The sequence below is a fragment of the Lathamus discolor genome, chromosome 2 (genome assembly GCF_037157495.1).
Source record: "Lathamus discolor isolate bLatDis1 chromosome 2, bLatDis1.hap1, whole genome shotgun sequence".
NCBI lineage: Eukaryota > Metazoa > Chordata > Aves > Psittaciformes > Psittacidae > Lathamus > Lathamus discolor.
Window position 1 is genome coordinate 9,996,365 of NC_088885.1, and position 15,174 is coordinate 10,011,538.

The 15,174-nt window shown below is 47.5% G+C and overlaps 1 long non-coding RNA gene across 1 annotated transcript; it reads right to left on the reverse strand.

Annotated features, from left to right (window-relative positions):
• Nucleotides 1-5,236: 5,236 nt before the first annotated feature.
• On the reverse strand, nucleotides 5,237-8,939 carry LOC136009111 (uncharacterized). Its single transcript, XR_010610339.1, has 2 exons — nucleotides 8,828-8,939; nucleotides 5,237-5,605 (listed from the first exon to the last, which is right to left on the reverse strand). It is a non-coding gene; the product is annotated as an uncharacterized LOC136009111 (long non-coding RNA).
• Nucleotides 8,940-15,174: the final 6,235 nt, after the last annotated feature.

The following is a 15,174-nucleotide window of genomic DNA, read 5'->3' on the forward strand; positions in this document are numbered from 1 at the left end:
TACCCAAAGTGCCACCTATGATACCCAACCTAACACCTATAATACCCAAAGTGACACTGACAGTACCCACCCTAACACCTTTGTTATACAACCTAACACCTATGCTTTCCAACCTGACACCTACGCTATCCAAATTGCCACCTATACTACCCATCCTAACACCTATGATACCCAGCTTGACACCTACACTACTTGACACCTATACTTCCCAACCTGCCACTGCCTGCACCCCTTAACAACTGCCTGTATCCCTGCCAGTAGGACAACCTGCAAATACCTTTCACTGCATCCCCAGAGTGTGTCCTTACCTGCTGGGGCCCTCTCCTCTGGCCTGTGTTCCAAAGATGTCCTGTCTCTTCACCGTCCACTGTTCATCCATAAACACCCACTGTGACCACCACCAAGCAGTGCCCTCATGCATGGGCCAATGCAGATCTCCTCATCATCCTCTGATGTATCCTCACTACTCAGAGCTCATGGCATTTGGCACCTCAACAGTTTGGCATTGCTAAATAAAACCCACTCCCTTCCATCGCTGGCCAGCCATACTCCTCCTTTTCATCCTCCTCTTCTTCTTCCTCCTCCTCTTCTTCATACTCCTCACTACACTTTGCTGCAAAAAAAGCCAGGGCACCTACTATACAGGATGATGCTGGCATTGGTGTTGTCCAGCTTGTTCGTGGCCACACATGTAGTTGTCATAATCCTCTGAGACATTGAAGAAGGTCAGTGTGGACAGGTGGCCCTTGCTCTTGATCTGCCCATGGGCTAACCTGCAGGGTTCAGAGACACATGACAATCCTTAGAGTGCAACATGCTGTGCCCCCTGCCCTTCCCACCAGCCAAGTCGCAAACATTTGCCCCTCCAGACTCTTCGCATCCCACCAAGACAAGCCCTGACACAATTCTCCAGCCCCTAACCCATCTCTCTGCATGATCTACACCGCCCACATCAAACCTACCAGCCACCGCTATTGTCTCTGAGAGAAACAACCCACTTAGACCTAGCACAATGTCTTGAACCCACTCTTCCTCTACAGAAGCCCCTTGATCACCTTGGATCCCACCCAGTGTCCTCCTTAAAACACTGAAACTCTGCCACTAGGATGGGAATGAGAATCATAGAAATGTAATACCCACAGGCTGAGGTAAGAACAGTGCAATAACTGCAGTACAATCATAGAACCATGGGATCAACCAGGCTGGAGAAGACCTTTAAGATAAGCAAGTCCAACCACGCCCCAGCTCTCTCCGCTGACCCACAAACCAGCTCTCTAAGCGTGAATGTCCAGACCCTGATCCTAAGCCAAAGGTGCCAGGACAGAAAGCGGGTGCTGGGCATCACCTACACATGGTGTCCTCCGCAACAGTGACACCACCATGGCAATCCACCCTTGCTTAGCCGCCTAAACATCCATCTGTGTACAAATGCTCAAGGCAGCACCCTCAGACACCCCATGAAGCAGGTTCCTAAGTGCGAACATTCAGATTCTGCTCCTAAACCTTCTGTGTTAGGACAGAAACCAGGAGCTGTGCTTGTCCTACACATGGTGCCCTATGAAACAGCACCACCAACATCGATATCCTCACTAACTTACCCACCTAAAACTAAATCTCTGTAAAGCCTCATTGAACAGCACTCTCCACAGATGAAGACTCCAGCTGCTAAAGTGCAAACATGCAGACCCTGATCCTAAGCCTAAAGTGTAAAGACAGAAAGCAGGAGCTGGACATGTCCAACACATGGGGTCCTCTGCAACAGTGCCACCAACATGGATATACTCAGTTATCCACCTAAATCTCCATTTGTGTAAAACCTCACTGGACACCACTCTTCATCAACCTTGGCACCAGCTTCCTAAAAGCAAATATACAGATCCTTATGCTAAGGCTAAGGTGTCAGCACAGAAAGCTGCTGCTGGGCATCACCCACACAGAGTGCCCTCCCTAATAGTGCCACCAACATGAACATCCACATCCACACCCTTGCTTAGCCATGTATGTATGACTGCACAGGGCAGCATTCTCAGATGCCCCACAAACCAGTTCCACTAGTGAAAACATCCAGACCCTGATCCTAAACCTAATGTGCTAGGACAGAAACAAATAGCTGGGCATGTTCTACACAGGTTGATCCTCCAGAACGGTGCCACCAACATGGATATCCTCAATTAATTACCCACCTAAACCTCCTTCTGTGTAAAGCCTCACTGGACAGAATTCTTCAGTGACTGAGACTCAAGCTTCCAAAGTGCGAATGTCTAAACCCTGCTCCTAAATCTAATGTGTTAGGACAGAAAGTAGGAGCTAGGAATGTCTTACACATGATGCCATACATAATAGTACCACCAATATGGATATCCTCTCTTACATACCCACCTAAATGTCCATCTGTACAGCCTCACTGGACACCACTCTCCACTGACCCACAAACCAGGTCCCTAAGTGTGAATGTCCAAATCCTGCTCCTAAGCCTAATGTGTTAGGACAGAAACAAATAGCTGAGGACATTTCACACAGGGTGCCCCCTGGAATGGTGCCACCAACATGGATATCCTCACTTCCTTACCCACCTAAAACTCCATCTGTGTAAAGCCTCACTGCACAGCACTCGCCACTGACCCACAAACATCTCCGTAAGTGAGAACTTCTAGGTCCTGATGCCAAGCCTAAGGTGCCAGGAAAGAGAGCTGGTGTTGGTCATCGCCCTACACATGGTGCCCTCTGCAAAGAGTGCCACCAACATGGCAATCCACCCTTGCTTAGCCATGTAAACCTCCATCTCTTTACAATCAGGCAGGCAGCACTCTCAGATGCCCCATAAACCAGCTTCATAAGTGCAAATATCCAGATCCTGCTCCTAAGCCTGATCTGTTACAACAGAAACCAGGAGCTGGGCATGTTCTATACATGGTGCCCTCTGCAATAGTGCCACCAACATGGATATACTCACTTCCTTACACACGTAAAACTGCATCTACATAAAGCCTCACTGGGCACTTTCAGCCTGACCCCCAAACCAGCTCCCTAAAGCGCGAACATCCAGTTCCTGATGCTAAGTCAAAGGTGTCAGGATAGAAAGCAGGTGCTGGGCATCACCTACACATGATGCCCTCCATAACAGTGTACCAACATGGCCACCCAGCCTTATATGGCCACACAAACCTCTATCTGTGTGCAACCTTGCAGGGCAGTGCTCTCAGATGACCAAAAAACCAGGTCAGTAAGTGCAAATGTATAGACCCTGCTCCTAAACTTAATGTGTTAGGACAGAAGCAAATAGTCAGGCACATTCTACACAGGGTGCCCTCTGGAATGGTGCCAGCGACATGGATATCCCTCACTTTCTACACACCTAAAACTCCATCTGTGTAAACCCTCACTGGACACCACTCTCCAGTGACTGAGACACCAACTCAATGGTGCGAATATCCAGATGCTGCTCCTAAGTCTAATGTGTTGGGACAGAAGCCAAGAGCTGGGAATGTCCTACACATGGTGCCCTCTGAAACAGCTCCACCAACATCAATATCCTCACTTATTTACGCCCCTAAAACTCCATCTTTGTAAAGCCTCACTGAACAACACTCTCCGCTGACCAAGACACTAACTCTGTAAATGCGAACGTCCAAACCCTGCTCCTAAGCTTAATGTATTAGGACAGAAAGCAGGAGCTGGGCATGTCATATACATGGTGCCATACACAACAGTGCCACGAACATGGGTATCTTCTCTTACGTACCCACCTAAATCTCCTTCTGTGTAAAGCCTCACCGAACACCACTGTCCGCTGACCCACAAATCAGGTCCCTAAGTGCAAACATCCAGATCCTGATGCTAAGCCTAATGTGGACGTTAGGGTCAGCAGAATTAGGACAGAAACAAATAGCTGGGAATGTTCTACATAGGGTGCCCTAAAGAAAGGTGCCACCAACATGGATATCCTCACTTCCTTACCCACCTAAAACTCCACCTGTGTAGAGCCTCAGTGGACAGCACTCTCTGCTCACCCACAAAGAGCTCCCTAAGAGCAAACATCCAAACCCTGTTCCTAAGCCTAATGTGTTAGAACAGAAACAAATAGCTGGGAATGTCCTACATAGGGTGCCCTAAAGAAAGGTGCCACCAACATGGATATCCTCACTTCCTTACCCACCTAAAACTCCACCTGTGTAAAGCCTCAGAGGACAGCACCCTCTGCTCACCCACAAATAGCTCCCTAAGCAGGAATGTCCAAACCCTGTTCCTAAGTCTAATGTGTTAGAACAGAAACAAATAGGTGGGCACATTCTACATAGAGTGCCCTCCAAAAAGGTGCCACCAACATGGATATCCTCACTTCCTTACCCACCTAAATCTCCACCTGTGTAAAGCCTCACTGGACACCACTCTCCACTGACCCACAAACCATCTCCGTAAGTGAGAACTTCTAGGTCCTGATGCCAAGCCTAAGGTGCCAGGAAAGAGAGCTGGTGTTGGTCATCACCTACACATGGTGCCCTCTGCAAGAGTGCCACCAACATGGCAATCCACCCTTGCTTAGCCATGTAAGCCTCCATCTGGGCAGCGCTCTGAGACACCCCATAACCAGGTCTGTAAGTGCAAATGTCCAGACTCTGCTCCTAATCCTAATGTGTTAGGACAGAAACCAGGAGCTGGGCATGTTCTACACATGGTGCCCTTCAGAACAGTGCCACCAGCATGGATATCTTCATTTCCTTACCCACCTAAAACTTCATCTGCCTAAAGCCTCACCGGACAGCACGCTTCGCTGACCCATAAACCATCTCCCAAAGTCAAGCTACAAGTGAAGCACAAAGTTCAGCTGCATCTGCTAGGAGTACTCCATGTCTAGTGCTCATCTCTACCTAGGAGATTGCTCTATGAGTTGCTCCATGCCCTGTCACCACCCCAACCAGATCTGCTCCAGTTTGAGGGGACTGTAATGGGTTCACACATGGGGTATGGTGAGTGAGGGGTAATTTGAGGCTTCCTTAACACAAAGGGGTTGATTTGAGGTTGCATGGACTGGGAGATCAGGCAGTGCCACCACTTTCTCATTTACACTCTTGAATATGGTGTTGTTTCCACATCCAGCCTATGGTGCTGCAATTAATTCCATCTGATTGGTCCGTCTTTGCCTGTTTTACTGTCATTACACCAGTCCAGATGCTATGTTACATCCCCCCAGCCCAATTCTGACATCCACAAATGAAACCAACACCAAAAACACAGCTGCCCAGACAGAAAATAATTTTACTTTATTCACTCTTTATTATTTTTCACCCCATATGCTCACAATTCTATAGATTCCCATTTTGCTGGTTAATATGCAGAAGGAAGGGGGGGGGGTAATAATTCTGGAGGTTTTGCTTCCATATGCTTTCCCCCTCTTTTTCTAGCACTGCACTGGTGTTTCACACATCAGGGTCTCTTGACAAAAGTGGCCTTTTTCTGCTGGGAAGGAAATTTTCCTCCAAGCTCTAGTCCCAGATTTCTTCAGGTTTCCCACAGCTCTTCCTGTGCTAGAGCACAAGAGAGAGCACATCCTCCAGGCTATCCCAGCACACCGATCTGCCTCAAGCCGTCACCCAGCCTTGCACATCTACAGAAATGGCACAACAATGGAAATTGCCATTAATAGGGGAAATAACTTGTAGTAACTTCAAAAGTAAATGTCCCATAAGGCTGAAGGAGTCCACAGTTAAAGCCAAAATGTGGCATTAGACCTATAGGAGGATGTAACTCTGCTAAAACACTATGGGCAAACCACATGCGGACTCCACTGAAGGCACAAAACCTCAAGTGCCAGTGATCACAGGCCATTAGAGCCTGGACACAGGGCAAGGAGAAAGGAGGTACCTTCAGCCATCACCTCAAAGAGGCATCCCAGTCAAAACAGCAGAAGCCCAGGGCTCAGCATCAAGATAGGTGGCTGTATTTTAGCTCCCCGTGTTTGTTTTCTCCCTGGGCCTCAACTGATCTGTATGAAAAATGAGGCTGATAACAGCCATCTAACAGTGGCAGTCTCAGCAGTATTAGCTCTGCTCAAGCAGGTGAGCTGTCTCAGCTTACAGAAGTGACCCTGTTAGCATTTCTTGAGACTGATTTCTGGTTTTCTGGCCCTAACAATATATCACCAGCTCATTTCTGCTCTGTGATTGTCAGGAAATCAGGGTAGTGGTCATCTAGCAAATCCCACCTCAAGCATCAACTACAGCACTGGGAGAGGAAGGAGAGGACTGGGGCTTGCTCTGCTGCTCTCCTCAGAAAGCTGGTGCTGGGCAACACCTCCACACGGTGAGCTCCGCAACTGCGCAAACATCATGGCAATCCACCCTCGCCTTGCCACCTAAAAATCCATCTGCGTACTTCCCCTCTGCTCAGTGCACTTGGGTGTCCTGGAGCACGGCTCCAGACTGCAAATGTCCAGCCTCTCTTCTGAAGCCCATAGTGTCAGGACAGAAAGCTGCCGCTGAGCATCACCTACACAGGGACACCTCTGGAACGGTGCTCCTAACATGGCAATGAGCCCTTGCTTTGTCTCCACACAATCTTCGTACTGTCACTCTGCTGAGTGCTCTTGTTTTTGCAGGAACACAATTTCAGAGTGCAAACATCCAGCCTTTATTCCCAAGCCCATAGTGCCGGGATAGAACGCTGGTGCTGAGCATCACCTACACATGAAGACCGCCACAACGGTGCCACCAACATGGTAATCCATCCTTGCCTTGCCACCTAAAACTCTACCTGTGTACTTCCCCTCTGCTCAGTGCACTTTGGCGTCCTGGAACATGGCTCACAGAGTGCAAACTTCCAGCCCCTGCTCCCACAGCCAAAGAGCCAGGACAGAAAGCTGGTGCTGGTCATGACTGACACAGGGAAACCTCCTGAGTGGTACCACTAACATGTCGATGCACCCGTTTGCCACCTAAAACACCATCTGTGTACTGCCCCCCTGCTGAATGCACTTGGGAATCCTGGAGCACAGCTCCAGAGTGCAAATGTCCAGAACCTGCTCCCAGACTTGACATGCCAGGACAGAAAGCTGGTACTGGGCAGCACCTACACATAAAGACCTTTGGAGTGGTGACACCAACATGGCAATCCGCCCTTCTTTTGCTATCTTAAACCTTCTGTGTACTTCCCTTCTGCTCCATGCTCTCCGGTGTCCTAGGGTATAGCTACAGAGTGCAAACGTCCAGCCACTGTTCCCAAGTCCATAGTGCCAAGACAGAAGCTATTGCTGATCATCACCTACACATGCAGACGTCCAGACTGATGCCACCAAAATGGCAATGCACCCTTGTCTGCCACTTAAAACACCATCTGCGTACTGCCCCTGCATTCAACAGAGCACACAAGAAGGCTGAATTTAGAGGACCAGAGCTCCCTAAATGGTCAGTCAGTGGGAGCTGGCTACCATAGCCCTTTAATGCTGTTTTACACATGCCACACTCAGAGACTATTGAAAAGAAATCAAGTGCTGGGATTTATAACACCCCAATAAGAAACTCTCACACAAAAATGGAGAATTTGTATGCAAAACACCACTTTGTGCTACAAATGCGAAGCCACAGAGCAAACTAAATGAGTAAAGAACAGCTCAGATTGCAGTTAAGCAGCATCCTGGATGCTAGTTAGTGAGGTGACACTTTGTCATCTTTAATCTCACAGCTTGACTAACCCAAAGAGGTATATTCCTTCCTAATACATTCTACTTCTCCCTCGTGGTATGTCTCCAATCCTGACATGCTCAGTAAAAACCAATGATAAGAAAGTCATTTAAACAGTTTAGGAAAGAGCATAATCCTTCATGTTTCATTATACCATGTGTTCTGTGGAGAGAGCATTACACAAACTGCTTGAACTATAGTAGAGGAAGCCTCAAAAAATACAGCATCAAACCCAAAGCAACACAACAATCTGCCACCAAAAACCCATTTCTCAGCTTGTTTGAAACATCTTGAATAGGAGATGTTACCAGCCCTTGCTCGTGAGTAATCACTCCGTCCATTTGCCTCCTCCCAACTCAGCTGCCAACTGACCAGGACAAAACGTGTCTTGCCAATGCAAGCCTTACAACCTGCAGTGGCCACTCCTCCACATTTCCAGGTTATAGTGTAGTCATTGCGAGGCAGACCAGACATTTCTGGGCATCACTTGCAAATCCCAGTACCAAGCTTAACCAGAACAAACAGATTAACTGCTAGGAAAGGGAGGGTAGAGAGGTGCCACACTTCAAATCACAGTGTTACCAGCCCCTTCAGTATTTAGAAATACTTTTCCCAGGCTAACAGAAACACCTGAAAGCCCATCTGAGAGCAATGAAACTTCCTTCAGAACAAACATTAAGAATTCAAAGTCACTAAGCACCTATCTCACTTTCTCCAGCTCATGCAATTACATGGCTACTCCTTTCTTGTTTTCCTTCCACCACAAGCATTCAAGTCCCAATAAACATCAGCAAAGGCCTTTACACCTCCCATCAGATTCCCAATATGCTGACACATTTCTTTAGAAGCCTTTCCAGTGAATAAAATGGTCCCAGACTAATAACATTTGTTATTTAGACAGAGCCATCCTTGCTTGGGATCTCTTCTAAACAGACTTCAGCAGAAGCATAAGGAGCAACATCTTTTCCAGCTCTATCTGAGCCTGAAACAAACATAGAAAAGCATGCTTCAGATTTCTCATCAACACGTATATACAAACCTAACCCAAAATTTCTCAGTTGCTTCTGGGTAATACATGATGGCAACCTACATGGAATAAAGCAGTTTTACAGGTCATGTATGATGTAGAAAAGCATACAAATATTACTCACTGTTGGATGATCACGTTTTGGTACATGGGGAGAGGATGGAAGGTATTGCAGCAGTCTTCCATGGATTTCCTCTGGGCTTGCTCTGGATGATCACATGCAGACAAGAGCAGCAACCAGGCTGAGGAAAAGCAAACAAGAATTGACAACATTAGACCAGCAAAAGCAATGCTAGAGTGGTCTAAGCCTATTGCTAGTACAATGCAGCACCATCAAAGCTCCTCAGAACGTTAGGGAGTGCCAAAAAGATGCAAACATTTTGGAGAATATGCTGGAACCCTGAAAAGTGGCTTTAGACTTTTCTGTTTCCCCCTATTTTCCCTTTTCTATCTACCTGTGGGGGACTGCTGTCACTGGCACACTCCTTTTGCTGCAGCACAGAATGGCTGATGCCTGTGTAGCTGACTTAAACCTGAGACTGAAAAGGACAATTTCGTATTCGCTGGTGGTAGCTGCCTTCCAAAGAAACATAGAGGGGGGCTAAATAAAAATAGTAAATTGGAACACCCAGAGAAGCAGGGAAATGGCCATTGTTCCTGGTGTACAGGTAGGGAAACGGGGGCACAAACCACTGAAGTCATGCCAGAAAAGCTCCAAGGGGAGAGATGGAGAGCTTGGAAAAGACCCAGAGCAGGGCTTGACAAGGACACAGCCTGAATCTTCCTCTGATCTCAAGACCTTGCTTTGCCACCTAAGCCTCCATCTGTGAACTGCCCCTCCGGTGTCCGCTCCTCGGCACCCTGGAGCACGGGGCACAGAGCGTGAATGCCCCGCACCAGCTTCTTGTACTGGCACCTCGCGTGTTTGAGCAGGAGCTGACGTTTGCACTGTACCAGTTGTGCTCCAGGATGCTCAAGTTCGCTCAACGGAGGAGCAGCACCGAGATGGAGCTTTAGGTAACAAGGGAAGGGCGCACATATCCATGCTGGTGGCACCGTGTTGCCCAGCTGCACATTTCTGTCCTGGTAGCTCAGGCCTGCGATCAGGGGCTGGATGCTTGCTCTCTGTGAGCTTTGCTCCAGGGCACTGGAGAGCACTCAACAGAAGCAGTTTACAGGCAGAGCATTAGGTGGCTCAGCAAGGTCTCATTGCCATGTTGGTGTCACCACTGTGCAGCACAGCCTGCGTAGGTGATGCCCAGCACCAGCTTTCTGTTCTGCCTCCTCAGCTGTGGGAGCAGGGGCTGGACCTTTGCCCTCTGTGTGGTGTGCTTCAGGATGCTCAGGAGCATCAACACAAGGGGGATATACTAATGGGGCTTTAGGGGCTGGTGTGGATAAAACAAGGCTGAGCTGCCTTGTTGATAGCACTGTTCCAGAGGTGTCCATGTGTAAGGGCTAAGCAGCAGCAGCTTTCTGTACTGGCACATCAGGCATAGGAGCAGGGACTGGATGTCTGCACTCTGAAAGCTCTGCTCCAGGAGACCAACAGTGTTTTATGGAGGAGTAGTAGAGAGACAGAGTTTTAGGAAGCAAAGCATGGATGGATTGCCACTGTGGTAGAACTACTGATGAGATTAAGTGTGTAGGTGATAGGTAATCAGACCCAAGCATGCTTCTACCCTCACCAAGGACCTGACATGTAAAGAAAGACTTCCAGCTCTACTTTTTTGTCACTGCTTTACTTTGGTCCTCTCAGCAGAAAAGATAGTTCAGCTACACAATCCAATACAGAACAAGAAACAGTAAAAGGTAACCTCAAACTCTGACTTCAGTAAAGAAAATATTCAGTGCCCAATAATAAAAAATATATAGCATATCAAAGAGCAACCTTAGGAATCCTAAACATCCCCTATAAATATAATACCTTACAAAAGAAAGCCTTATAGAAATAACTATTAATACATACACAAGTAAATCTTGCTATTTCCTGAAGCAATACACTCAGCTGACTGCATTCCAGTAAACAGCAAAAAACAACACCACAAAACACCAGAAGAACCAAAAACTACAAAAGACAAATAGCAAAGAACTAACCCTGCTGAAGCTCAAAAGCTGAATGAGCTCCCCCCAAGACACTGGGCCTTATATACCCCAGGCAGCCCACAACCCCTCCCTCAACGCCCTGGGGCAGGGGTGGGGCAAACCAGCAGCTGGGATAAAAGAGGCAGGGTGAGCAATGGGCTGTTGCCTACTGTTGTGGTTTAAACAAAAGTCAGGAATAAATTATGCAGTCGGTCTCTCACTCCCCCCTTCTTGCCTTCCCCCTACACCCACAGGGATGGAGAGGAGAATCGAAAAGAAAGCAACTCCCACAGGTTGAGATAAGAACAGTTCAGTAACTAAGGTGTAACACAAATCACTGCTGCTACCACCAATAATAATAATGCTAAAGGAAATAACAAGAGGAAAGAATACAACACCTCAACACCAGTTGACCAATAACTCGCCCCACTCCCCCCAGCCGAGCACCGACCGATGCCTCCTCCAACCCTGCCATCCCTGCCTTTCTGGGGTCACTCTCTGTTACATCCTGGGCATGCCGTGCTGTGGTACGGAATACCTCTTTGGTCAGTTTGGGTCAGGTGTCCTGTCTCTGCTTCCTCCTGGCTTCCCTCCTCCCTGGCAGAGCATGAGGCTCAGAAAGTTCTTGGCCAGACCAAACATTTGAGCAGCAACTGAAAACATCGGCGTTATCAGCACTGTTCCCAGGCCAAAAGATCAAAGCACAGCACTGCACTAGCTCCTAAGAAGGAGAAAAATGCTGCTGCTGAACCCAGGACACCTGCTTTGTCTGTAAGAGGGGAAGGGTTGAAGAGAGACAAGTGATTCTTCAATACAGCAAGATCAACAGTGTTCACCCCGGTGTCGCATCTGTGCTCCAGGATACCCAATGGTGGGTAGCAGAGAAGCAGTATTCAGATGGAGTTTTAGGTTGCATAGTGAGAGTGGATTGCCATGTTGGTGGCTTCATTGCAGGACCCACTTTGTGTGAGTAACGTCCAATGCCAGCTTTTTGTCCTGTTTCCTTGACTGTGCAGCGGGGGTCGGACCCTTGCACTTTGTGAGCTGTGCTCCAGGATGTCCAAGACAGTGCACAGATGGAGCTTTGGTTGGCAAAGTGATGGGGGATTGCCATGGTGGTGGCACTGTTTCAGAGCTCACTGTGCATAGGTGATGCCTGTGAGAGAAATACAGTGATCCTCAGCACTGCGTCAGTTCTGTCCCAGTGCCACTTGGCTGGGCTGGCCATCCCTCAGCTGCTGTGTCGGTGTTCCACCGAGCTCAGGAAGGATTCCTCAGCTCTTGTGGGGCACCACTGCTGTCAGATTTCAGCAGGTGAGTTTGGCCATGTCTGTAACACCTCTTGTACAGAGGTGGGGGGGTGTATGTTCACAGGCTCCTTCCTCTCGGGCATGGCATTAGGTCTGGAGGGTGTGCATGGACAGTGCTGCAGGAACCTGGTTGGTGTGTGCTCTGGAGGCTGCTTCTCACCTAGGTGTGCTCTGCTTGGGCACATGCAGTTTAGATACAAGTGACCAACTCCCCAGAAAGCCTTGCCTTTAACCGGGACATTGCACAGTGCCCGAGATTAGGGAACCAGAATTCGCATCACCCCCAGGGTGTGAGATGAAGGCACCCACTGTTCGGATCCCCTGTGATCTGTCAGTTCCCAGTTGTTGCAGATTCCCTTAGGAGTTAACTGTGACAGGAGCTGGTTTGCCTGAAGACTGCAGCCAAAGCTGTTCAGAAGCAGAAGCGGTTGTTTGCTGTGTTGAGGCTCCTGAGTTCATGGCAGGCTGGCTGCAGGGGTAATTGAGAGCAGGCACGCCGCTGCAGGAGTAGAGTGCGCTGCTTTATCTGAAGAGCATCACCCACCCATGGCTCTCACCTTCTGTGTGCACCTACCTGATGTGAGAAACTTGAATGGATTTCTAGTGTCCAGGGAGACTGTCATGAGGGCAGGGCGGGTACCCCAGGTGCCCTTAGCATCATCTAGAAACAATCAAAACACCATGAACTAAAACACTGATTACTTGGGATTGTTTAATGTTTCGGATCTAATGAGCAGCCTTTTTAAAATCCTGATTTATAACTGCAGTGCCTCCGTGGAACTCTTAATGCAAATGGCTGGTTAAACTTAAAATCATGGCATCACAGAATGGTTTGGGTTGGAGCGGACCTTAACATCACCTACTTCCAGCCTCCTGCCAGGATGCCTCACTGTAGATCATGTTGCCCAAGGCTCTGTTCAACCGGGCCTTGAGCACTGCCAGGGATGCAGCATTCACAGCTTCCTTGGGCAACCTGTTTCAGTGTCCCTCACAGTAAAGAACTTCTTCCTAATATCAAACCTGAAGGTCTCCTGATGCAGTTTAAACACTTTAGCCCTTGTCCTATCACTGCACTTCATGAAGAGATGCCTAAGTTCAGGCAGCCACTTCCAGGTACTTGGAAAAAGCTGTTTTCTTCAGCAGGAGCTTAGTATTTTCTGGCAGTGAAGGCTGTTGAGTTTGCTTCCCATAGGGGTTGCTGGAGGTGATGACAGGTTTGAGTATCACAGGCAGCTTTTGCAGACCATTGTCTTCAGCTGTGTTAAGGTGGGTTTTATTGTCCAGGACATGGATTCTGTTTCACTTCGCTGCTCCTGCATTCTGTATGGACGGAAGCTGACTCTGAATTTATGGACCCCGTGCCTTACAATTGGTAGAGCTGAGGGTGTCTTAAAAGATCAAGCCCTTCCTCAGCAGACAAATCACTCCTTGTAGACCTGAAGAGATCCTGATTGCCTTTGGCCTCTGCTGCCAGCAGGCAATGAGGATGAGAAATTTGGTCTGTGTGGTGTCTGGACATTCACGCTTAGGGAGCTGGTGTCTCAGTTACTGGAGAGTGGTGTCCAGTGAGGCTTTACAGAGATGGAGATTTAGGTGGGTAAGTAAGTGAGGATATCCATTTTGGAGGCACCGTTCTGGATGGCATCCTGTGTAGAACATGCCCAGCTATTTGTTTTTGTCCTGACATATTAGGCTTAGATACAGGGTCTAGACATTTGCACTTAGGGATCTGGTGTCTTGGTCACCGAAGAATGCTGTTCAGTGAGGCTTTATACAGATGGAGTTCTAGGTGGGTAAGTGGATGTCCATGTTGGTGGCACTGTATGGAGGTCACCATGTGGAGGACATCCAGCTATAGATGAAGTGTCATTAAAAGATATTTAGAGTGCATAATCAGAGAAAGAAAGACAGATAGTGCTTGTTTTTAATAGCTTGGGAAAATTTGTTTTAGACTGGAGGCAATAATTAAAGGAAACGTAGAATACAATACCCTGAATCTGTCTCTGTTGCAAACATCACATTTTCCCTCTGAAAATAAATACATTTAGAACAGAAATGGAGAGGATGACTAAGGTGTTAGACTTTTTAATTCCCTTTGTTGCTGGAGTTCGGGTAGCTGTGTTGTCTGTTGCTTTGCCATCAGATCCAGGGACAGCTTAGGGACAACATAGGCCAAGGCCAGCTTGTTGCAGCAAACTGGGTCATGCTGAAGAAGTGGCTTGCTTCTTAATGTAAGAAGACTCAAGAAAGGAAATAACTTGGACAAAAGTAATTTTTCAACAATTTAAGTCACTTTTTTTTTCCTCAGTCTATTCATAGTAGCGTCCATACTGTAGGAAGAGATAGTTTGGAGGAAATACCTACATAAGTAAATTTTTAAGCCCATGTTTAAGACTTCAGCTGAGGTGATGGCAGCCTTTTATGCAGCTCCTTTAACAAAGGGTCAGTGCAATTTCACACCATTAGCTCTGTAGCTGAACTGCACACAGGCTGCAGACTCTTTCGTGTACTGCATATTTCTTAGCAAGGTTTCTTAGATATCTAGCTCAGTTAGGTCCCTTGAAAATCAACCTGTTTGCTCTTGCATGGAAAAGAAGACTCCCGTACCAAGCATGCCTTCTGCAAAGATATGCTGGATCTTCTGGTTTGTTCAAGTATATATATGCAAGTAGAACATGCATATATCTTCTTGCAGGACGCAATATTCTCTTTTGCAAGCCTATAAGCTGCTTAAATAGAGAAGATATTACCTCAGAGATGGTGTTTCATCCCGAGTGTTGAGTTACTGAGTATTGTGGTTATCATTTGAAATGTTCACTTTGAAAACTTTCTTGGGGGAAAGACTGCCATCCTCTTAATACCTATTCCAAGCTAATTTAATGACCACAACCTAAATGTATGCTTTCTCGCACAAAGAAACACCAAAGAATTACCCAGAGGCTATTGAGAAATGAGTAAATAGGTTTGTTATAAACCAAATTATCCCGAGAGCATGGATGCCTTCTTTCTCACTCAGTTTCTTTGAGCACCTACCTTTAGCCATTGGGAGAGGAAAGATATTCTGGTTGTATATAGA